The sequence below is a fragment of the Gavialis gangeticus genome, unplaced genomic scaffold, assembly GCF_001723915.1.
Source record: "Gavialis gangeticus isolate Ggan-Ray unplaced genomic scaffold, GavGan_comp1, whole genome shotgun sequence".
Classification (NCBI taxonomy): Eukaryota; Metazoa; Chordata; order Crocodylia; family Gavialidae; genus Gavialis; species Gavialis gangeticus.
The window spans coordinates 58,807,875-58,834,341 of NW_017729025.1; the positions used below are offsets into that span (position 1 = coordinate 58,807,875).

Consider the following 26,467-nt stretch of genomic DNA (forward strand, 5'->3'; position numbering starts at 1 on the left):
CTATGAAGCTATGAAAGCCAGGTCTAAGCTGTCACAAATTCACCATCCAAACATGTGGACACTTTTGATCTTAATTTCTTTGAGCCTTATTTTCCCATCTGCAAGATGGGGATAATAATACACTTTTGTTTAACAGGGATATTGTGAACATAAATGATTATGAAGCCCTCAGATTATACAGCATTGACTGCTATAGAAAAATCCATGAGGAAATTAATAATTTCTGTCTTCAGAACAGGGCTGGAATAGTGTGCAGTAGATAAAGCATGGATCCACACACCGAACAGTGAGGATAAAACAAAATATTGTAAGCACTATCTATCTTGTAGATTGCGTGGTGCAAGAATGCTGTGGAACAATTAGCACATGATCATTTAGTTAAAGACTTTACCATAATATATATTCCTAAGAAACCCTAAAAAAGGTTGCCTTGTTAACCTGGCATTCCCTAACTTTTGATTGCTTGACTTTTCAATCAAAAGTTTGACTTTGACTTTTAACCTAAACGATTAGTTTGCACATTACATATATAGATATATAAACACTGATATAAACATACACAATAAGTATAGCTTGATTCAATATCCTGTTTGCTTTAGAAAACATCCTGAAACAAGACTATTTTCTCATCCTGTCCTATATTTCTCAAATCCCCTGCTGTTTCAGCCCTGGGGAGCCTTCAGGGGCCACCAACAGACTTGTCTTGCTCTACCCACTTTCCAGTAGTTCAGTGCCTTGCTCAGCCAGTCCTGCTCAGCCCCGGGGGAGGTAGCAGAGTGGGTCTGGATTGGGCCGCAGACACAAGGCCCTTCCCAGCCAGCTGCAGCTCCATGACAGCCCAGCCCGGCACACACAGGAGGCAGGTGGCTGGGCAGTGGCACAGAGGCTATGGTGCTGCAGCTGTGGGCAGGTGCCTTGGCAGCCAGGGCCGGCTCAGAGGCTCAAGCCGGGGCCACAGGATCTGTGTGCCGGATTGCTCCTGGCTCCCAGGGCTCAGCCTGGCACCCCTGGATGAGGTGGGCAGATGCTGGCCTCTCTGGCCATGTCCCCTGCCACATGAGCAGCCAACAGGGCAGAAAGCTGGGGAGACCCTGGCTGGGGCCCCCATACCTGTGCCCAGGAGCAGAGACAGACAAGTTTAATTCCCTTCCCTGCCCCCTCTTCGCCTGAGGTTGCTGCCCATCCCAGCTCTGGCCATACTCCACAAGCAGCCAGCAAGGCAGAAAGCCAGGTGGGGTCCCTGTGCCAGTGGGACAGAGGGGAGACAGGGGAGTTTAATCCCCCTCCCTGTTCCTCTTCACCTGAGGTGCTGCCTGGGCCAGTGTCTGGCCATGCCCCACCCCCAGGACCAGCCTGGCAAGGGCTGCTTTCCTTTTCAGGCACACCCCAGCTGGGGTCCTTGCAGGCTAGGGTGGGGGTTTAAAAACCTCCCCGGTCATACCTAGCAGCCTGTCAGGGTGATCCACTGCCTACATGCCCCAGGCTGCCATGTTGCCCACCCATGGTTTATATATTAAAAAAGCAAATGAAAAGCACAGACTTGAATTTGATAAGGAAGTATGAAAACCTTCCTGTATGCTGACATCATCACTTTAAATGCAGCATAAAAGAAGCAATCTAGAGAAATGAGTGAAGTTCTTACTCCTTTTAACATATTTACAATTACAGTTGCTTTACTTGATACTTTATTTAAAGACAGAGAGATAAAAACAAAGGAACAATCAATTTAAACATTGGCTTCACATGAAAGGGTATATGTAATCCACTGGGGACAAGGATATCCCTGAAAAGCTGTAATACATATCATAAACCCACTGCTTGCTTAGTATATGCTTTAAGCCATTTTCTACCTAATGCCTCTTTGTGTTCATATGTGAGAGCATAAAGAGCTGAGTAGGTGACCCACATAGGACCCTTGAAGTTCATAGTCCATGTTTCACTGAAGACACCTAGAAGTAGGAATGCAAGACAGTGTAAATCGTAAGGTTTACACTGTCTATAACTTGAGTTAGTAACCGTTCCTTCTTTAAAAGATAACATCAAAGAACAACAAGACTGGAAGGGACCTCAGGGTGTCATTTAATTCAGTTCCCAACACAAGAAAGAATATTCTTGTCTAAACTATCCCTGCAATTGTTTTGTACTTAAAAACTTCCAATGACAGAGATTCCACAACTTCTCTAGGTAAGTTGTTCCAGGTCTTGTCTATCCTCATAGTTAAAAAGTTCTTTCTAATATCCAATCTAAATTTCCTTTGTTGAAATTTAAGTCCATTAGGTCTTGCTCACCCTTCTATAGTCACTTAGAACAGCCGATCACCATTCTCCTTATTATAACACTAGTTTTTATATGTGGAGACTGTTATCAATCTTTCCCTGACCTCCACTGTTTGCCTCCCAAGTCTTCTCTTCTGCAGACTAAATATCAATTCTTCCACTTTTTCTTCATAAGCTGCATTTTCTAGACACTTAGGCTACTTGCAGACATGGGGGAAAAAAGGTTTTACCAGAAGAACTAGTGCATTAGTTCGACCTGGCTCTGCAGTGTCTGTATAGACCGAGTGCTTCAGTGGGGCTTTTTGCTGTTTTTATCTAATAGCTGATTCAATCAGCTATTAGATAAAGGTGTCAAAAAGCACCACTAAAACACCGGATCTATACAGATGCTGCAGAGCTGGGTTAAACTAATGCACTGCCTCTTCTGGGCATGTGCTGGGCCTTGCGCAGGAACATGCCAAGTTTAAAGTGCTTTTTTTTCACATCTGCAAGCAGCCTTAGTTGATTTTCTTGCTCTCCTCTGGATTTGTCCAGGTCTTTCTTAAAGCAAGATGCTAAAAAATGGATAAAGTACTCTACGTGAGGCCTCAGCAGTGCTGAGGAGAGCAGAAGAATCACTTCCCATGACTTGCACCTGACTCTCCTGTTAATGCTATTAGAGCAACAATATTATCGTAAAGACTCATATTCAGCTTGCAGTCAGCTATAACCCACAGGTCCTTTTTTGCAATACTGCACCCTAACCAGTTATTCCCCACTTTGCATTTGATTGTCCTAAGTGCAGTACTTTGCATCTGTCCTTACAGCATTTCATCAGATTTATTCAGCCTTTTTTTTTTATAATTTATCAAGATAACTCTGAATCCTGATCCTCTGATTCAGTGGTGCTCATGATTTTGGCCCCGTGAAACAGATGAATGGCATGGAACCAGTCTGAAATCAGGCTCCAGGGGCCCCACACTGCCCCTTCATGCTGGGATCAAGCCTGTACCACCTTGCATTCCCAATCTAGTGCACAGGGCCATGGCCTGCAGAGCTCCCCACATACTTGTGGGGAGCCCTGTGGGATGAATAACATGATGCAGGGAAACAGATCTGGTCCACAGGGTGGAGGCTGAATATGCTTGCTCTAACGGAATCCTCCAAAGCATCTGCTACACCACTGATTCTCAAGGACAGATACCTCTCACTTCAGTGACTGATAAATGGGATGACATTCCTATTGAATATAACAAATATGGATTTGCTATATATCATTAGGCCATTGTCTACATGTATGTGACACTCATCAGATTTTATCCTGAGATGTCTATAACACATGTTTGAGAGAGGCAACTTCCTAATAAAACATCAAATGAAAGAGATCATTCTCACTCTGTGTCAGTTCTTTGGGAACTAACCTAGTGGCTAGGCCCCAAAGCAGTAATATTTAAAATCTTGTCAAGATACATAACCTTAGTCATGGATGCATCTAGGATGGCATGGGCAGTCCAATTGGACCACCAGCAAATACAAGGGATATGATCATAAGTATCTTGGAACTCAGAGCCACTTGTCTGGCATTCCTCCTTATTCTTCAGTGTTTTGTAGTACAGACACTAGACTATTACTTCTTTTCCATCTCCTTTGAAGGAAGTTGATTGAGCTATGGAATTAGTACATGGGCTGGGAACCAGCAGCAGCTTGGTGAATTTCCTGAGCAAACCGTCTCTTATGATAAATATGTGGTTTCTGCTGAGGTCCATTGCTTAGTCAATTATTCAGCAAAATACCCTTGCCACAAGGAAGAATTGCAAGTGTCTTCACTTTTGTTCCAGAGGGGGCATGAAGATGCAGTCCCTCTTTCTTTTTCACTGAAGTCAAAATTATAACTTCTTAACAATTCTGCTAAACCCAGAGTAATTGCCAAATTCAGACTAGACCAGGCCACTGTCTTCCGCCTAGTGCACATTGTCTGAGGCTGTTGCAGTTGATAGATGTGCCATATGTGTCCAGGTGATGCCCAGTGACATTCTCAAACTACTCAGACCTACTGCTTCAAGACCAGGTAAAAGTGTTCCACCTAAACCAGTGTCACTACAGTTGCCATCCTAAATGCTTGCCACAGAGAGGCTGTTCCACGTTCAATCAACAGATCCCAGCTCAAAGAAAGACCAGCTCCTCCAAATGGAAGAGCTATAACAAAACAAGGAGCCCAACACCTTTTTGTATCTGATGCATGTCTTGATACTAAGGATTCTGGACTACTTAATATAACCAAAATCTTCTAGTTTCCCTTTCAGTTTAGTCAAGGTCTACCTGAAGGAAATATTTTTATCACTTTCCAATATAACCAATTTCAGTATTCTTGCATCTACTGGTACTAAGATTTTTTAAAGGCCTGATACACACTTATAGACTAGTCAGAGAAGTTACTCTGTTAGTGGATCTCATCATTGGGGATGGTCCTGCTTTGACTAGATGGTTGGATTAGATGATCTCCTGAGGTCCCTTCCAACCCTAATTTTCTATGATTCTACAATTGTCCTCCTAAAGCTTATGAGCACCTTTTGAAGTACACTGAGTGCTCTGTTCACTGGTCTTTCTGGGGACCATAATTCAACCTAAAGAATGAGCAAATGTCAGTTTCTTATGGCAGAACTCCCTGGTGCAAACACTTGGTTCCACAAGGACAAAGTGGTAATGACACCTTAGGTTTCCCAAAATTGTGTTTCACTTTAACCAGTCAATCAGCTAAATTATCTTCTTCCAAAACCCATGTTACTTGAATAACTACATACGTCTCCTATTCTCTCCTATACTAGGTTGATAGGACCAAATCTGCTGTCCACTCTAAACAACAAACTTTTTTATTGTAAGGAATGTCAAAGGGCATGTCTATATGGTGCACATATTAAGATATGCCACACTACCTTTGTAGGATAGCTCCAGAACTGGAAGTAATATAGCTGCATTAATGCAGCTTTGGGTATAGGCTAATCAGTTCAGTAGGGCTTAATGGATCCATGCTGTGACATATACTTAGTACATTTGCAGAGGACACTGTAACTCTCTGATAATTTCTGTAGGCTGGAAGGAGAGCAATATGGAAGTTTATAAGCATAATAATACCTTTTTATAATATTACAGTCTGTACACACACACACACACACACACACACACACACACACACACACAGAGTCTGTACATTATATATAATTATATAGGACAAATATTAAGATTTTATTAGGAAATCGTTCAGTTTTAAAAAAATGTCAAACATTTTATCCAGAGAGATTTCTCTTCATGTCCAGTATGTGTTCCTAATTAATTTGGCCTCACAGACAAGATAACTGTAGAAGACAAGTCAGAGACTGAACTCAGCTGGCTGGGAAGTTTCCAATAGGACCATATTCCTAGAGCTGAAAACAAGGAAACACTCCCCACCCCAGATTTTGGAATACCACAAGAAACTGAAGGCAGAACACATTGTCTGGTGATGTGACTAATACAATATTTAATAAAATATTAAACTACACTGGTGTGATCTGTTCCAATTTAGCTTTTACATCTGTTTGCTGCTACAACAATATAACTGGAATGAAACCACTGTAACTTTGAATCCATTTTATTAGGTTTAATCATAGAATCATAGAAAGCTAGGGTTGGAAGGGTCCTCGGGAAATCATTTAGTCCAACACCTGACAGAAACTAGCCTAGTTTCTCTGTTGGTACACAAGTGGACAGATAACAGTTAAACGGGGATCTCTAATGTATGTTTCTGAGTGTCAAGAGACCCTCCATTTTTAAAACAGTTTAAAGTTACACAGTGTCACAGACTAGACTCATACACTGTGTCCAGATGAGCGCGGACGTCTGGTTCCCTGGGGACAAGTAGCAGTGGCATACCTTGTGTCACTGCTACTTGTCCCGGAGAAATGCCTGTGCCACGCGCACTCTGGCATGTGGCAGGTTACCCCGGGTGGGGTATGGGAGGCTGGGGCTAGCAACTCTGCTGGCACCAGCAGCCTTACTTGGGGTCCTAGAGGTTGGGGAAGCTGCAGGCACGGCACTCCTGGAGCTCAAAGCGTGGCTGGCAGCCAGAGCATTGTTCCAGTGGATCAGGCTCCAGTTTTAGGTGGTGCACACTGCTGCTGCATGCACTGCCCCACTTTTTTTGGGCATGGGTTTTCCACGCAGGAAATCCTGGGGTCAAAAACCCCCTCCATGCTGTAGGGCAGCAGTGCAGGGAATGCTTGAATGTGTGGTGTGGTGCCGCAGATGGTCTGCAGCACCATATACGACATGGCCCCACTTGTCTGGATGCAGCCCTAGATGTTTTTGAAAATCTGGCCCTGACACCTATCCAGGTTTGGCAGTCCACTTTTAGAAAGACATGCAGCCTCCAAAATTATTTATTTACATATACTGTTCTAATCTGCTTTCTTTTAAAAAATCCATTTATTTTTGGTAGCATAGCGAGTCAAATACAATTTTTACTCAAATCTAAGATTGCCCTGAAAGTAAAACGATGAAAATTTACAAATTTGTTATAATTTTCCATGTATAGAATCTAATTATTGGAGGGGTTACCCTTAATTCATACCCATCACCACTGCAGAAGGGAAGGCAGTGAAGAGGCAGGTGGGTCAAGCAGCTTACTCTTTGTTTATGCCTGCCCCTGCCACCTGCCTGCTCCCCCAGAGCTTTAGTCCCCACCTCCTCCTTCTGCCTCTCCCCCCCAGCCTCTACTCCCCCCTTCCCCCTCTCCTTCAGCCTCTCATCTCCTCCCTCCCTCCCCCATTCTTTCTTTTGTTCCATGTTGGCAGGCTCCATCCCTGTTCCAGCCTGGGGCACTGGACATAGCCCCAGCCTAGCCACCCTAGCAGCCCTGTGAGCTAGGTGCCACTGCTATGGGCTGGGCTGGCGCCATGCTGCTATAGGTTGGGCTGGGCAGTGCCCAAGGATGCAGTGTGCATGGAGCTTGAGTAAGCAGGGGGAGAGGGAGAGGGGCAGGTAGAGGAATAGAGGCTGTGTGTGTGTGTTGGGGGCAGCCAGAGATAAGAAGATACCTCAGGAGGCAGATGGTGGGGTGCAGAGGTGGCAGGGAAGATGGAAGAGGCAGGTAGCAGCTGAGGCCAGACCCCAGGTAGGGGCTGAAGCCAGAGACACAGGGGCTGCCAGTCCACTCCCCTGTATTGCCCTCACACACGATTCTAAGACAAGGGACTTCCCCCTTTGTTAAATAAAGAAAAAAACACCTTGTTTTAGAATCAATAAATATGGTACTTCATTGCTGAGGCATGCCATTTAAATTCCTTTGGAGAGATTTCTGAATTTAAGTAGTGCCCCATTTTTATCATTTGTCCTATTTTTGCTTATTTCAAATGCTGGGCACTATGCCTGAGCATAACGACACTGATTTTAGTGATCTTAACAGTGTTATCAACAAAATCAATGCATGTCTGTCCCAGAAATTCTTCTCAGGAGTCTTTCATTTGATTCATGTTGGGATCATTGTTTCAGTTCTTTCCCTGGTATATACCTGGTATACATATATATATATATATGTGCAGCTTGTACTCTGTGGCGAGAAAGGGAGCAAGCAACTTGCACCAAAACATATGCCGGTACCAATATCGTTTTATGTACTGAAGTAGAACAGTGCTTTTTTGTACTGTTGATGCAATATTATTATTTAATCACTTTCTGGAACACGGTGGAAAGGTTGCCTCTTTCCTACATTTGGTAAATTGAGATAATTGTGGTACCATTTCTAAGTCTTGAGGAAGTGCCAAGTCTTGGAGGGTTGACACATTACCCTATTGCTAAGTCAAAACAACCTTATTACACTAACTGTGTTTGGGCCTAATGATCTTGATTAAGGGTTTCATGTTGTTTATTTCTATATACTGACCCGGCAGCCGTCTAAGAGGAATCAAGGCCAACAAAGACACAGTATATAGTTTTATGATCACAGCTATGTTTTCCTTCACTCTCCTTCAAAAAGCAAGAAAACTAAAAGAGTTTGAATTATTAGGGAATATCACTACAATAATGAGATAATAATTTTACAATCAAGAATACTTTAAATTGTATGTCATATAGAGAATGTTATCTGAGTAGAAAAGAGACTACCTAATTAAAAAAAGAGAATAACTCTTAAAGAACTCAAGAAGTTTCAAAACCATGCCAGTAATATTAAAATGGAACAATACACGGCAATTAGAAGTATTAGTAGACAAACACAGCATCCAATCCGCACAACATACATTTCTTAATATTAAACCAAAGCAAATATTTAAAAACTGTCTAAATCACTAAAATGCATGTTAAATTTCAACATTTTTAGAGCACGCAATCTACTGTAGGTAATTTTTAAGAGACAAAGCAATCCAGATGCCATGTAGCTTAATTTTCTAAGCTATAACAAGAGGGCAGGAATTTTTTTTATCTAAATGATAAAATGCAGATAGGCTAGTTAAATTTTTAAAGTAATAGATGTATGTAAAATAAAATCTTCCATTCTAAAAAGGGTTATAGCTGAAGTTTTGTTTTTCATTTTTTAAAAATATAATATGTTTAATAAAGCCTTTGCAAGCAATTGGCTATGGTTAGAACATCATAAATTAACTAAAAGCCCTATCTAGTTACTTTCTCAATTCACTTTTAAAAACAACAGAGGTATTTATTTTTTAGTATTCAAATCTGTAATACATTGGCAAAAAAACCGATGTTTTGTCATCAACATTCTATACGCTGTAAAAGTCAAAATATTAGAAAGTTCTGCTGAAAAGACAAGTTACTAGTAAGATTAAAATGAGCTTCACAGGTAGAAAAAAAAAATTCCAGGAATTATCTGGTATCATATTAAATGTAAGAAAAAGTCCAAGTGTTTTCAACTAGGGACAAAAGTGCTGTTAATGATTAGCTGCATAAAGAGGTCTGATTTTTGTCTCTCTCTCTTTTTTTCCTTCTACTGCAGAGGCAACACATGCAGGTCTGTCTGTGTCATTCTTAGGCCACTTTCAGGCAGATTGAGAAAAGCTGGAAAGTAAACACAGGTGTTTTAAAACTGGAGCCGCTGTCACGGACAACCACAAACACCCTTAACTCTGATGTGGCAACGCCTCTTTCCCGCCCTCTCCTTTTTTAAAGCAGTGCCCAAAAAGAAAATGTCAAATGTTTCACCTTTCACCACCTCAAAATAACTTTGAGCTTAAAGCATTGTTTGGCAAATCTCAAGCAAATAGATCATTTTTTCATTCCTTTTCAAATGTAGTCAATTAAAATTAGCCACATAAAATAAAGAGTTGTTTATTGTTAATTACTTTATTTTCCAGATCCTTTTTCTCATGTATCCGCAAGCACCAGGTTACCAAATTGAATGTTTTCTCTTTCTCCCCTAAAACTCACTAAGAACACTGCTTGTCTCCATTATTCCATTTCAGCTAAAAACTATGAAAGGGAATTTTGTAATGACTAACAGATAGGCTTAATCCAAAGGAAAAGAGGATAAGAACACAAAATAAAAGATCTGTGCTTTTGGATTATTGTGCAAGAATACATGCAACACTGAAAAGTACTAACTTGTAAATCAGCTATTCCAGGAAACTGCACATCCTGTTTAACAGCCATGAAGAAGTACTGGCACTAGCTAGCAGAAAGGTACGGAAAGCAAAAGCAGAACAATTCCCCAACAATTATGTAATTAGTCTCTGCTTAGGCAGCCAAACGGAAAAAAAAAGGGGAATCATTTAACAAAAATGTAACCAATACAAACACAGCTAATATTTCATCTTCACAATCAGGTAAATTAAAACCCTGGACCCAAACCATCCAGCCTTCTCTCAAAGTTGACAGTTGGTTCATAACCTAAACATAAAAAGATATGACACATTAACCAAAAATTCCTGAAATTCGATACCCCAAGCTGATTGGAATCCTTGCCTTCCCTTGCATAAACAGTTGTCTTGCTAAAAGGACAGTGCCAGTCAAAACCAGGACAAATTTTACTTATCTTAAAAGCTGATTTTTCCCATCAGTCTCAATCTCAGGATTCTAGAACAATTTGCTTTTTGAAATAGATGCCTACATACACCGAACTGTTTTAAAAACCAGACACCAGACTTAATGTGCGCCTTGAGCTCTAAGTTAAACAAACATGTGCACTACTTCAGAAGAGACAGCGCTCACGCATGCATTTATTTATTTTAGGACACAAGCAGGTTTCCTTCTTTTTCTGGAATTTTTCAAAGTAGGAAAGGGATTTTTTCAAAACATCTGACTGGCCAGGAGTGAGCATCCTTACCTCCTACTAGCTATCATGGAAATTTGAGGGTACTTAGTCATTCACAATAACAGGCCTTAAAAAAGGTGACTCCAGAAATCACTGCACAAGAAAAGTCAGTTTTTACAGGGAGACATTTTAGGCCACTTTAGCTTGACATTTATGTATTATAGAAATCCATATTCATGCAAGCTATGAATTTTATTTTCTACCGTGTTATTAAAAGTGTGTCAGGGTAGGATTGACCAACCCGCATTCTGTGTAGCTAACAAGAAGCAACAGACGGTAATGAAAATAAAACAAACATCTAACTTTTGTCCTCTTAGGATTCTCTCCTTGCCCAGTATCACCTCATATATGAAGAGCAATAGTAAACAAAAGTATATGTAATGTTAATGCTGTGGTCATAAAACACAGATTCACCCACTTAGCATTAATTTTTCTTAACCCCCTTCCCCCATGTCAAGCACAACACATAAGGTCTATAGTACAATACACTATTCTGAGACTGCTGTACATAATGGTGCATATTCAGAAGAACATGTCAATATTATACACAGATTAACTGTTTTATTACCTTGTATTTAACATCATTTTAACATAATTTTGCATAAGCACAAGAAGGAATTATACCTTTAGAACAGCCTTTTTCCTAGTGGTTTATAATAGAATTAAAAATAAAAATACCATCTACTTCTTTTCAGGCTTTCTTTAACCAGCAGAAGAGAACTGTAAGATGCAACAAGAATCCTGGTTTCCATATCTTATATGTATAACTCCATGTCCTTTTCTGTTAAAGGACAAAGATTCAGTTTTTAAAATTTGGACCAAAGGAATTTGTAGAAAATTGCTAAGTGATTTAAACTACAATATTTTAGAAGGTATGATTTTAACCTGATTGACTAGAGTCAGTCAAGTTTACCAAGTCACTGAATACCATTAAAAAGTGAATGATAGATTTAACTTTACACATCATGCAACTACACCATCATCCTTCCAAGTCTTTGTGCTCAAAGTTATTACCTATGCACAAAAGCAGCTGATTTTTGAAGCAAAAAAATCGTGCCCTGATTCTGAGACGTGATAAATGCTTACTATTGCCACTACTTTCAATAGCAGTTGCAGACACTCAGCATTATTGGATTTGTTAACTGACATACCTGTAAATAACTTTAGACAGGGACTATCGGTTTCTACATGTCTTCTGGCTTAGTTCTGTGGTGCTTGATAAAACAAAGAATTGTAATACACTTTAATAATTTTTGTTGTGAAGGACAAAGCAGTTTCTGGTAATTGAAACAAGCATCTTAAACTGATAACCTGATTTTATTTTTAATCAACACCACACCATATATCAAACCAAGACCTCAATCCTGCAAGTCTTACTCCTGCGAGCAACACATATTCACACAAATAGTCCCCCGAATAGATTTACTGGATTATGCCTGAATTTGTGAAAATGTTGTTTCTAGACTTAGATTTGCTATTCTGAGTTTCAGGTTGGAATGAAGTTTTTACTATGGAGTTCATAAGCCTCAAGATAGGGGATGAGTATGGAAACAATTTAGTGGTGTGAATTATGCTGTTGCTGCTACAGTAAAACTCTACCAGGCAATCTTTTTTTCAAATTACTGAAGAGAGGAACCATGAAGTCTGATGTCATTTTCTTTCAAACATAAACATACCCCAGCAAGACTGCAAGTCTCTTTTTTTGGAAGAATAACTGGAAAAACAAAACTATAAGAGGCAGACATTCCTTCGTAAGGACAGAGCTAACAAAACATTTTATTTTGGAAGTAGTCATGATACAATCTGAGTTTAAAGGAACATTTCATTTTGTCATAATGGTTTCAATTTGACAACACTGCATGTCAAAAGATGTTAAAATTGTTTTGTGGTCCAACAAGTCACTCGGCAAGAATAATTTTTAAGCAGCTTTTCTTTTTGTTTCAGTTAAAATTAAAATCCATGCTGTCTAATCCTTGGAGTCAATCTGTAATTAAGGGGATTTGAAGAGAGACCATGCACTGCATTAATGATAAAATTTAATATCTGTTTTAATACTCTAACATAAGAAAAAAACTAAGCAACACACAAAAACACAATCATCTCTCTATTTTATGTGAATAGAGTATATACACCATTACTATGTCTAGCAGCAACGCTATATTTGATGTCAGCTTTTCTGTTTATAGACCAAATGTTTCAGGATTTAATATCTATGCAGCTTAAAACTGCATCTGGTTGGAAGTTGGCACACAGATTTAGTAGGCTAGATAAACAGATTTTATTTTATCTAGTATAGAAATTCATTGCTGTTGTTGCTACTGGTATATAGCTATTTCTATTCAGCATTCCTATCAATTATATGTTCAAGATTGCAGCCCCTTTTTCTCCCCAAAATATGAGACAACTGTAGCTCAAAGGTGAGAAGAATGACTAGGCGATAAAATAAATTTGACTAATTTATTTCATATTTTGAGTTTTAAATGTTAGAAATTCTACCAAACCTATTACAAAAACTGCTTTCATAATGGTTTAGTGTTTTACTTCCATTTGTATTAGAAACCCTTGACCATTGTACACCTCCTAGGACAGAGTTGGAAATCCTAACCATTTCAAATTGCAGCAGTCTGATACCTACTATAATTTTCAAACTGTCTACTCATCTACTCAGCTAAATGTAACCTGAATTGAAGTTTTTTAAAAATAAAAACTGGTATTAAATCCATACCATATACATACACTATTTTAACATGTTATTTTTTATAAATCTAACTAAATAAGGTTTACATGTAGCACTTAAAACAGAAATTCCTAATCACACTTCAGATAAGAAGATGTTGAAGGGATCAGACATTGGAACCGAGTGTTTTCTTATTACAATGCCTACCCTCCTGAGGCTTTCTGGCAATTCTGGTGGACAATAAACTATTACAGGGACTGTTCATGATGTTATGTAAAATACATACTTATCCTGCAACACAAATCTAAATGCAATTTTTTAAAGATGTCAGTAAATATATATGAAGACTTCACCATTTTTGGGCCCAATCCTGTAAACATTTGAGTACATGAGTAACTTTAGTACTTCAAGACAAAAAGAAAAAAAATCAATTCCAAATCCTGCCAAAACATATGTCTTTGAGTAAAGCCATTCTGCTCAAAGGGACTGTTCATATGCAGAGTCACTCCCATACCTGTCTCTTTCTACAGGATAGACTACTCAGATATATACAATTACTTACATACTTAATGATAAAAGCAGTGGTTCTCAACATTTTCAGACTCCAGGCACCCCTCATTGGACTTAAGGCACCCCTCAGAAAACTCCAGCTTTTGGATTTTACTTGCTTCTTCACTATGGGAAAATAATCAAGCAATTCTTCTGCTGCAAAGAACTTGGAAAGGCCACAACAGGTCAGAATATTTTTGACACTATGGATTCCTAATGGAAATCTCTGGGTTCATCTTGTGAATCATGCAGAAGGCAGGGCAAAGTGCTGCCTTAAGCTAAGTACAGGTATTCAAGAAACCTGTAGTGTTTTAACTTTCAAGCTTTATTCCTAAGCCTCTGTTTAGGTCAGGAAGAAGCAGAACACACATTAACCCGGGGTGGGGAGGGGGGAGATGCGGTGCTCAGAACCTGTCTGCATGGTCTGAGCAGAGAAGGGGGGGCGGCTCTCACACTCCTCTCAGCATGCCCGGCAGGCTCCCTGGGCTGATGGAGACCCTTGAGCAGAGCTGAACAGCCAAGTCACCTCTGACTGACTGGTGGAGACATCATGGCCACCCCACCTGGACCTGCAGTGGCTCATCATGGCCATAAGCCTTCAGCTTGCCCATTCCGCACATGCCCACCCAGTGCACTTTGCACCCACCAAGTGTGTTTGTATGTATATGTGTGCATGTGCCCCAGATGCCTGGGTTCTCCATGTGCACATGCACCCCAAATATCCTACTCCCCAGATGAGTAGGGCTGGAGGATTTTGAGAGGCCATACGCTGGCACCAGGCCATGGGTCTCCTGCCATGGGCTCCTCTGGCCCAGCCTCATGGGCACCATCCCCCTTCCCCTCTCCCTCCCCACCCCTTCCCAGGGTTACACACTGGGGCGCAAGGAGTGACACGCAAGGAAGTGATGTGCCTTATTTTATTTAAATGTTGAAGCTGCCAAACTTTTAGTGTGTTATTAAACGAGTACTGTGCAACGTTGCCTGCTCCGGAACTCAGAACCTTGTTAGTTATCATTGATAGAGTGGGGAAAGACCCTGCTTGCACCCGGCAGTTATGCCATTGAGAAGGGGGAGAAGGGGTGGGCAGTCATGATACCTTCATGCTCAACTTAAGAAGCATGAAACCTTGGGGTGGCAGGGGAAATGCAGTCATGAAACTTCTGCCCCTTGGTTTAATTAAATGTTGCAGCTGCCCAACGTTTTGTGTGCATAATAAAGAAAAACCGGAACATTGCCTGCTCTGGAACTTGGACCCCCATTCCTTGCAGAGGCTACGCTGCTCCCTTGAAGCAGGACCTGGGCCCACACTGGCCTGGCTTGATGTGCTGGTGAGATGTGTCCCACCATTCCACCCCTGTTCTCTTTGGGTCTCTACACCTACGCTGGTGACTGCCAGTGGCTAGAGGCAGCAAGTTGACTGTGGAAGCTGGGCTGAGTCAATGCTGGCCTTGGCAGGTCTCAGGAAGCCTGGTGCCTCTCTCCTCCTGTACTCTTGCTCCCTAGAGTGGGCCCCACTGGGTGCCTTCCTGGCTCCTTGGACCATGGGTTAGTAGCTCCCATGCACCATATCTCCTGTTACAGGGCTTTGTCTCTGCCTCTCCCCCCATCCCCGAGTAGCTCCCAATCAATGTGTGGTATGGAGCTTCCCTGCCCAACCAGCATCCAAGGCTCCCTCCCGCTGTGGGACTCTTAGGCATATTCCCCCAGGGAGGAGTTCCTGAAATGAGGTTCTCCACCGTGGAGTCGGGAGAGGATAATAGGGAGAGGTGGGCAACTGCCTGCCACATCACTCTGGCCTGGGAGGGCAATGGCCTCCCTGAGGGAGGCATCACTGACACCATTTGGGGTGTCATAACTGGATCCCAAGTGGTGTTTGACCCTGTGCATAAACTTTTTATTCTGCTGCTGCGACTTTCAGCTCCGTAGTGGCATGTGCAACTTCCCTCAGAGTGGCTGGGCATCCACAGACCTCATTCTTGGACCTTTACTGTGTATTCCTGGTCCTGGATGGCTCATTCAAGTGCTGTGGCACCACAAGTGCAAATAGTTGCCAACCAATCCATTCCAACCCTTGACATCAAGGGTCCCCTTTGGTCCTCATGTTGCTGGTGCCATCTATGCACATCTCCAGCACTCTGCAAGTGTCCAAGCAACTATCCTGTCCAGCATCTTGGGTTCTGTGACTGGATCTCCTGCACACAAGTATGGAATCTGCAAACAAGAGAGGCACCAAGAGACCTCTGGTGAGTTCTGTGTCTGGACCCTTTCTCCCATCTGGGGCTGCAAGCCATGCAGCTCCTTTTGACCTGGTGCTGACCATGACACAGAATGCCCACATTCTGCCTCCCAGCTGGGAAAATCTGGACACCTAGGTTCCACCTCCCAGCTGTGGGAGCCAGGAGCGCTGGGAAACCTAAGAATCAGGCCCAGGAGGCATAAGCCTTCTCTGGCTCTCTGGGAGGAGAGGAAAGGAGGGAGTGGTGGGGGTTTGCTAGGGAGAATTCCCATTTCCCATTGCACCTTACCTGCAACAATGCTCATTTGTAGCTGCTCTGCCAAACAGTGCTCAGAGGATCGCCAGTGAAAACATGCAGTTTCATGTGTTGGTTACACCTTGGCCGTGTGGTTCAAAAAAAAAGCTTTCATTGTATATTTGGGGTCTGTTTGGGTTGAGGTTTCCGTCAGGTGGATCCAGGTAAACATGCTGGCCTCTCTCAGGAAAGCAACACGAATTTCAGTTATCAGTTATCCAGATTTATGGCCCCATTCAATGTAACACAAACTGATAAGCCCCCAACAATAGTAGGGGAACTGAGCTTGGTGCCATACCTTCATTCCAGGCCAGTGATGCCAGGACTGGGGGTGGTTATTTGAAAGGCATGAGGTCAGTGAGGAGCATCAATAAATCATTATAATCAGTCTTCCATGTAGACAATCCTTGAGTGAAGAGCATGCGGAAGGTCAGGGTAGGCAACCACAGACTTCTCCATGAACATACCCCAACTTACCAAGAAATCACATTACAATGTTCCCTCACCTATAAAACATTACATTCAGAAGGCCAGCAGTAAAAGTCCCTGCACGGGTAGTTGCCTTAAGATATTTAGCCAGCCTAACATGGGATGCCAATTGCAAAGTGCTCAGAACCACTGCACAGTATATGCCCCAGCAGATTACTGTGCTCTTGTATGGTCCACAAACTGTCACACTAAAAAGCTTGACACTGTATTGAACAGTACACAGACACTCATAAGTCATCACTGTTCAACATCTTCATCAATGACTTGGACAAGGGGGTAAAAAGCACCCTGTTCAAATTTGCTGATGACACTAAGATGTGGGGGGATGTGGGCACACTAGAAGGAAGGAATAGGCTACAATTGGACCTAGACAGGTTACAGGGGTGGGTGGACAAGAATAGGATGGGATTCAACACTGACAAGTGCAAGGTGATGCACCTGGGGAGGAAGAACCAGCACCATACCTACAGGCTGGGGAACTCCCTTCTCGTCAGTACAGAGGCAGAAAAAGATCTTGGAGTCATCATTGATGCCAAGATGAACATGGGCAGGCAGTGTGGGGATGCAGTGAGGAAGGCCAGCTGCACCTTGTCATGCATCCACAGATGCATCTCAAGCAGGTCCAAGGAGGTGATCCTCCCCCTCTATGCGGCACTGGTCAGGCCACAGTTGGAGTACTGTGTCCAGTTCTGGGCACCGCACTTCAAGAGGGATGTGGACAACATGGAGAGGGTCCAGAAGAGGGCCACTCTCATGATCAGGGGGCAGCAGGGCAGGCCCTATGAGGACAAGCTATGAGACCTGAACCTATTCAGCCTCCATAAGAGAAGGCTGAGGGGGGATCTAGTGACCTGTTACAAACTAGTCAGAGGGGACCAGCAGGCATTGGGGGAGTCCCTGTTCCCCCGAGCACTACCAGGAGTGACTAGAAATAACGGTCACAAGCTGGCAGAAGGTAAATTCAGATTAGACATCAGGAGGTGCTACTTCACTGTCAGGGTGGCTAGGATCTGGATCCAACTTCCAAGCAAAGTGGTGCTGGCTCCTACCCTGGGGGTCTTTAAGACAAGGCTAGACAATCACCTTGCTGGGGTTGTTTGACCCCGGTACTCTTTCCTGCCATGGCAGGGGGTCGGACTTGATGATCTGCTCAGGTCCCTTCTGACCCTACTAACTATGAAACTATGAAACTATAATGCCCACCCTCTATACACATACATGTAAACCCTGCACCCTCAGACATTAGACCAAGTGAAATAAAACGACAGACCCTAACAGTTCCTCTGCTGCCAGGGTCTTCTGGGCCCATAGAGAGCTCAGTAGGCTGGGCACTGTGGCCTTGTGCATTGCGCTAAATTTATAAAAGGGGTAGGGTGATTGGAAATCAAATGATCATTCAGAGTAATCTGCTCTGAAATCTCTTCCTACAGAATTTTATACCAATACCGAATGAGTCCCTCATTGGGCATAACCTTGACAGACAAGCGTGGGTCAAGCTGAACACACTGAGTTCTGGTTACAGATGCTTCAAAACAACACTTATAATAATCTTGGACAGCCCCCCTGTGTGAATGCAGTGTTCAGTGTACAGCAAAGCACTTAACTGAAAGCTGCAATCATTACAAATGCTCAGATGGGGTAAATGGAATCCACACACTGAGCAATAATACCAGACAGTGGCTCATAGCTGGCTGGAGGGAACAAAGGAGGCGATTTGGAAACGGGCTTTGCTGACTCTTGTCAGTGACAGCCCAGGGGCAGGGCTAGCCTGGTGCTCTGGGCACTTTTAAATAGTGTGGCTCTGAGAGCTACATTAATTAAAGTGCTCCCACCTCCCGGAGCATGTGTATAAATGCCCTAAGGTACCATGCAGCTACGTTAGTCAGAAGGCAGGGCAAACTACCTCTCTCTCTACTTGTGAATCACTTGGCACCCTGGTTGAGAATCACTAGCTTAGAGGAGTGAACTGGATGGACTTCACATGTAAAGGGTATTAAAACTATGCTGACAACGTTTAAGAAGTTCTCTAAACTTTCCTAAAATATGTGGATGGAATAATACATATGCTACTGAGGTGTCATGTAAAAGTTTTATTGGCTCTTATTTGGAATGACTTCACTTGACTCATAGTTTAGACTGCTGAGAAGAAAAAAAGGTATACCTTTTTATAGCAGTAAAACCGTTATAGTATATCATATCATCATGTGTTCCCTCTATATAATTAATATATAAAATGTAAACAAGCATGCATATTAGGTCATCATATTGAAGTCTTAACTATAATCCAAATCTGTCACACAAAGAAATGACAACTTTATGAAACTGGGTGGAATTTGAAAGTGCCTAGTAAAACTAAAGGTTATATGCATTAAAAGACATCTTTTCTGGTGTAGGGAATTAGTTCTGATGGTGAAAAAAACAGTATTAACTGACACAGTTCAGAAGGTGAAGTCTCAGCAGATCGTGCTTATACCTGGTACTCGACTAGAGTGGAGTTTTAAATCTTTGAATTTGATCTTTAAAACCTCAGTTGAAAATGTGACTGCACAGTAGCTTAACCCTATCATCAATTCATGCTAATGCCAAGTTTGGATAAGCCATGCCCTGGATTGTTATTATACAAGTATATTTGTTTCTTCCACTTCCTATCCAAAAGTCTGAAGTTAGCTCAATTTTAATTCTGTATTGCTTCATTGATGACCCATATTTACCTGTCTATTACATGAAGACTGAAATTTTGGATTCACAATACAACTTACTATATTCTGGAGACATAAGGACTAAGTGCAGACAGTCAAAAAGACTAAGGCTGAATCCATTCAATGTTTGCAGGTTAGTCAAAGCTGCAGAGATTGAATTGATAAACAAGTGACCAGACATTCACTTTTGATTCAGGAAATGCAGCCACATGCCTGCAGTGGCTCAGGCCAGAAGCTGGGGGGCATGAAAGCACCTCCCTCCACAGTTGAAGCAGACAGGTTGGGCCAAGGTTAGCTTACCCACCCTGCAAAGGGGGGTTTGTAGGGGACGTGCAAAGCATACTGGGATACTGGGGGACTGTGAATTAACTTGATTCTGGAGGAGATCTGGGACAGAAGTTCAATAAACCAGTTTAACTTAAATCAGTTAAGTCTGATACTACAATCATCTAGGTTTACCTTAAATCAGTTTCAGTCCTTTTGAAGGCAGTTTTTGTGCACTAAACTTCTGAGCTAGGGACAGACATTCAAAAAGCCTGAGCCTGAGTTGATTCAATCTTTTCAGGTTAGTCTAATCTGGCTAGACTGAACCAGCTTGCAACTGTACGGACATTCCCTCTGAATTGAACAAATGCAGGCACATGCCTGCAGTGGCTTGGGCTAGAAGCCAGGGGGTGGAGGGGCATTAGAGCAGCCCTCCCTTCCCTTCCACAATGCTGGGCTGAGGGGGAGTGCAGCCAGGCCGTGGCAGGATGCTCTGATTAGGGAGGGGATCCTCCCCTCACTGCTTCTGACCAGCGAGGGAGCCAGCAAGAAGTTGATAACACAGCATTTAGCATCAAGAAAACAAAAGCCTCTTTCATTAGTTCAAGCTCTTCTTAAACAGCTTTTTCCAAGGAAGGAATGGAGGGACATTACCAGCTGACCTGTTGATTAGCTCCAAAAAGCCCTAAGTGGACACTGTTCTGTCCGCCTTACACAGACACCTCTCAGCATTAGCTAGCATACCACATGCTGGCTATGGTCCATGCCATGGGACAGGGGAGGGAGTGAATCCTTGCTTGTGCAGGGAGTGTTGGGTGTGGGGGAAGGCAAAGGGAAGCCAGGCAGACACTGCTGTGCCTGCAGTCTCTGCTGGAGCTCCAGCAAGAGAGCAGAGGGGTGGGGCCAGCACTGCTCTGGAGCAGAGAGCTCTGCCCAGGACTGCAAACCATCTGGGATGCTGGAGAACTCTGGTTTAACTTAAACCAGGAGGTGGTCTGGGACAGACATTGCATAAACCAGTTTGACCCAAATCAGTTAAATCTCATACTACTTTCAACCAGGTTTATTTCAAACTGGTTTCAGCTGTTTTCAAACTGGTTTATGTGTACTGAATGTCTATTTTGTTACAGGTTTAAACCAGTTTCTGATCATGTAAGCTGGCTTATGTGTAACATTTGTTCCTGGTTGTGTTACAGATTTCAACTGGTTTCTGATCACTTATACCAGTTTATATAATTTCTGTCCCTAGCCAAGGAGTTGAATTTCTAATTGCAAATACTATGGCAGTGTATTTACCATTTCAAGAAAAATCAGGCCTACATTGGTTGCTTTCCCTCAAATAATTATTTTTTATTTAAAATATAACCAACTACTCTGATCCAGCTAATGTGTCACAGCTGTGCATTCAGGTTCTGTGTGAACAGAGTCAGAGATATACTCACATTCAAGAGCACAGCAAGTTTGGACTTCTCAGATGTGCCTGATTCCATAAATGAAGTAGCTTTCAACAGTAAAGATGACTTTTATACACTTTTTCTGGTGGATGGAGCATGGGTGGGTCTGAAAATCATTTCACAGTTAAGTCTCTGGAGCTTACTCTTTAAATTATGTATTTTGGTTCCAAATTGCAAGTTCTAAATATGGTCCCTCCTCTGTTTATACAAACCTAAAGAGAATTCCCCCACTGAGGACAGCAGTATAGAAAAGATCTTCAGATTAGGGTAGAAAGAAAGATAGGTAAGAGCAAACACGCATATCTGGTAGTTACTGAGTCAAGGCTAGTCTGCATTAGAGCCCCAAGCTTTAGTGTCTTCTGCTGCCATCTCCCCCTCTTCTACTCAAGCTTATTCACTATAAATATTCATATGCAAAATTTAGCAAGTGATGCATAAAACCAGGATAAACAGGGCATAATTTACGGTACAGCACCTCCAGGATCTATGTTAGAAATATACAAGACTCAGAAATATTTATAGTGACTCCTTCTTACTCATGTCTCCTCAGCGTCTCTCAAAGGCGTAAGTGGGTTCTATTAACTCTGAGAAGCTTTTCAGATAAGGAGGTCATAGGTGGGTCAGAGCAAGACCTTTGCTATTTAATGCCTTTTGGATGAGGGCTTAGGTTATTACCTTTTATACATTGAATTGTAGGACAAATAACCAACATGTCACCATGCACTCAGGTTCAAGATGTTGTTTACAGTTATTGCTCAAACATAAGTTGATTATTTTTCTGTGCATCTTGTAAGCTGATGATATACAATAAGATATAAAGAGAGGTTCTAGAAAATTGAGATCTATTGCATTTTTCCACGGAGATGGAAACAAGGCTTACATATAAAATTCAGCTTTATGAAATACGTAATGTAATACTTAGTAACAGCATCTAACTTGCTATGGCTCTTCCCATTACTGTTTCCTAAAATTTGGTGTCTTGTCCCCAACAGCGGCCAATTTGCTGCCTAAGAGGAAGGAAAAACAATGACTGGCTAAACATTTTGGTATTAGTTTTGTTATGTTATAAAGCTATTCAATATAGAAACTAAATCAAAATAAATCCACGAGGAACAAAAAAAGGGAGATTAAGAAGAAATATTCTAGATTCATGAACCAAATGTATGACTAAAAGTTTAATGGCAACAGCCACTTGTTCCTAACCTAGCTTATTCCTAACCTGAAATTCTCATAGGCCACTATAGCTCCCTAGTCCTGCATAAGACAATTTCTTCAATATTAGATCTTGAAAGCAAGAAAAAGGCTTCACTGACAAGCTGCAACCAGATGATGCTACGCTGCAACTATGATTCCAATATTACATTGATCTAAATTATTAATTTTTTGCATCACGAATGCATTCAAAAGAGAAAAAAAGGACAGTTTAGACTGTTCAGTATTAACTGTTCTAGGCAGAAGTGAGATTGGAAAATACCAGATCATAAAACTCTCTCTAAGGATAGTGGCCACAGAGGTAATTCAGGTGCCTAAAGTGTTATTTGGAGCAGATTTTAGGCATGTAAGTCAAAACAAGTGATTCAGAACCTCCTGTTCCAGTGGTCACAAAACCCGGCAAGCACCTAAATTCATTTAGCACCTAGATTTCATAGACATTAAGACTGGAAGGAACCTAGGGAGATCTTTGAGTCCAGCACCCTGCCCCAAGGGCAGGAAGTCAGCTAGGGTCAACGGATCCCAGTAAGATAAGCGTCCAAACGCTTCTTAAAGGAGTCCAGAGTAGATGCTTGCACCACTTCTGGAGGGAGCCTACTCCAGACCTTGGGGGCTCGCACAGTAAAGATGTTTTTCCTTATGTCCAGCCTAAAACCGTCTTGGAGGAGTTTGTGACCGTTGGTCCTTGTCATCCCTTGGGGTGCTCTGGTGAACAGACGTTCCCTCAGATCCTGATGCACGCCCCTGATGTACTTATAGGATGCTACCAGGTCACCCCGGAGTCTGTGCTTTTCCAGGCTGAAGAGTCCTATGGCTCTCAGCCTCTCTTCATAAGGCCTGTTCTCCTGCCTTCTGATCATGTGCATGGCTCTCCCCTGGACTCTCTCAAGCTTCTCCACATCCTTCCTGAATTGTGGAGCCCAGAATTGGATGCCTTACTCCAGCTGCAGCCTCATTTGGTCTAGAGACCCACGTTTTGGTCTATAAAGTTCCTAAACGTAGGTTCCAAGAACGAGGATCTAGCCACCTCACTCCTGCCTAGGCTCCACTATGATTCTGATACAAGATAGAAGAGGGTTTATAGTCCACTTACATCCCATGAGAGGCCTGACCAAGTAAACATGCTAGATGCCTTGACTGCGAACATCACCGAATTCAGTACAAAGTGCTATAGCCATAAAACATACTTGTAAGGACTATGCACTGTTAGGTGCACAACCCCCCCTGGGTTCACTGTGTGCATATGTATGTACATACACATATACAAATATATACATACACATAAACACACACATACCAGCAACACCTCATATAGGATATTGGCATTAAGATTGCCTCAGTGACTAATAATTAGGGATCCTGGTTTTGTCTGTTTAAAAATCACAATTTTTCTGATTAAAAAAGTTCACAAATTCTATGATTAAAAACCCCAAAATCTGTGTTTTCCATGATTAAAATGAAACACCACTATGTACATAGAAATCAGTTGAACACAATGTTTTATTGATATATTTACGATTTTAACTTGGAAGCCTACCAAGTTCCTCCATCACTATAATAAAATAAATTCTAAATATCTATAAATTTTGGTGTTTGAATTTGGGTTTTATCATCATGGAATATCAGAGCTCTCCCTTTTTCCTTTGCTCACTGGGACGTGGGTCCAGCTGTGGCTGTCCCCTCACACTGCTTTGTGGCACTAAGCAGCCCTTATATGCCAGTGCCCTGCCTATGCCATTTCCCCTCATGCCCAACCCACAGCTCCCTAGCCTTGCTGGTGTTCCTCACTCCCCACCTACAGCTCCTAGCTCTGCCAGCCTCTCACTCCCAACCCACAACCCCTTGCCCCCTCCCCCAAGTCCTGCCAGAGGGGGCCCCTAGCTGCCAGAGTTATGGGACCAGGGACCCAGATCTACAGCCCCCTGCCCTCCCAGCAGCGTTTGAGCCCTGGCTGGGGCCTGTCGGAGGTGGTGGTTCCTGCAGCTGGCACAGCTGGACAGAAGCCCATTGGGGCTGGTGGATGCGGGCTACCTGCTGTGGGCTCAGGGTTCCCAGCCCTGCCTCCCTCCCCACAGGAGCCTATGTGGCCCAGCAGGTGGGACCTGACACAGCAGGGCAGAGCACAGCTGGGTGGGAAGGCTCAGTGCCACTGCCAGGAGCCCCCTGCCACCACCCGGCAGCACTAGAGGCAGTGGTGTGGAGTTATGCCCCCTGATGCTGCTGCGTGGGCAGGGGGCACCTTGTCCTGGGGGCAGCACTTGAGGCACCTTGCTCCGCTCTGCCATACCAGGTCCCACCTGTTGGGCCATGGAGGCCACTGGTGAGAAGGCAGCAGGGCCCCCAGGGAGAAGGCAGCTGCTGCCTCCCATGGGTGGAAGCTGGGGCTCAGGCACTGCTGGGTTGTGGTGGGGCAGGGGGCTGTGGACCCAGATCCTTTGCCTGCATCTGCCCCAGCTCTGCGCACAAATCTGGGGACATGCACATCTGCCCCTGCATGTCCCTCCCGGGAGTGTACACAGTGACAGGGAGCCAGCTCCCCCCACTGCCCACTGGATGAGCTGCTCATGGCTCCATCCCACTCCCGGACTGGGCCCTGCAGCCGGGAATTCCTGCACTGGCCCCAGGCACCAAGCCCTAGGCCTCATGAACTGCCCCAGCTGGACAGCACCCCCAGCCCTGCCAAACTCCCTCCCTCTTTCCCTTACAATGGAGGGCCTCAATCCTCACTCCTTCCCCCAACAGACTTACCTGTGAGGAGCTGCAGGAGATGCTCTCCATGCTTCCTGACTGCCACATTCTTGTGTGCACATGCACATTCACATAGTGCTCCCTGCCTGATTGCCTCCTCCCACTCCCCGCAGTCCCTTGCAGGCCAGAACTTTGCCAGCCTGCGAAGAGAAACCTACCATTTCCTGCATCTTTCTTTTTAAAATGAGAAAATCTTCACTTTTCTCCATAAAACAAGAAAATCTATGCTTTTCTCCTCAAAATGAGAACATCCAGAGTTTTCTCCTTGAAGCTTTTCTCCAGCTTACACAGGACCCACCACCCTCTTTCTGGTGCTATTCAAACTTCTGGGAGCTGCTCTCAGTGGCCACATCTACACGAGCAATTAATTCAAAGAAATAAACTTCAGTGCTTGGACACACAATTTGAGTGTGAGCCCAGGACCCGCAGTATGTTGAGCCAGGTCAGAGCAGCCCCAGCTGGCAAGGGGACCCAAAGGTCAGCCTGCCAACCCAGGGCTGTTCTGACTCAGCTCAATGTGCTGCAATAGGACTGGCTGGGGCACGAGGGTGCTCCAGCATGGGGCTAGCTGGCAGGCAGCCCCCACACTGAAGCATGGGTGTGTCCACACATGCAGGCAGGTGCGCTTGCAGCAGCTCAAACAGAAGCCATGAAAATCTGAGCCAGGGCTTTTTGCCTCAGCGCATGTGCCCAGACATGCACTTTGGTGTGGGGGAAATTGTGCCACCTGGGGCAAAATAACCCTGACTGGCTCCTCCTGGATCTGCAGCCAGGGTGGCCCCAGCAGTATAAAGCTGCCCTGGCAAACAGCTCAGGGCTACTCACTCTCAGGAGCTTCTGAGGCCCAGCCAATTTGTACCTGAGGACACTACCCCTTGTGCCAGCTGGACTGCTGAAGTAGCCCAGAGAATTCTCTGCACCCTCTACCCACTGCAGCAGTCTGGCAATGGGAGCTGCTGCCTGGGTATGACCTGCTGCCATTTGTGACATCATGTGGCCCCAAGACTGCATGCCTGCCAGACCTGGATGGGGACTGCATGGATATTAGAGCATCTGCACCTCTGTGCCAGTTGCTAGTGGACTGTGGCAGCCCAGTTGACCTTTGTGCAGCACTACTGCCATGTGTGCCCATCTGGGCAGCTATCACGCAGAAGATGTTCTCAGGTTGGTGGCCTGATCTGAACTGTCAAAGCATGTCCCCCTGGCCCCAAGTGGCCAGGAGGTCAGCCACCTCCAGGTGGGTCCTGGGTACCAGCTCTGCGCAGGCTCCTTCTGCCTCGGTCCTGTCAC

General features: G+C 43.6%; 1 protein-coding gene and 1 long non-coding RNA gene across 5 annotated transcripts in view; one reads left to right on the forward strand and one right to left on the reverse strand.

Annotated features, from left to right (window-relative positions):
• Positions 1-9,565, forward strand: part of LOC109298653 — a 15,680-nt gene extending 6,115 nt beyond the window's left edge. Inside the window, exon 2 of the long non-coding RNA XR_002097670.1 lies at positions 9,241-9,565. This is a non-coding gene — a long non-coding RNA (uncharacterized LOC109298653). The remainder of the gene's footprint in view (positions 1-9,240) is intronic.
• MIPOL1 (mirror-image polydactyly 1) overlaps positions 1-26,467 on the reverse strand; it is a 448,613-nt gene that overhangs the window by 138,565 nt on the left and 283,581 nt on the right. The window lies entirely within an intron of this gene.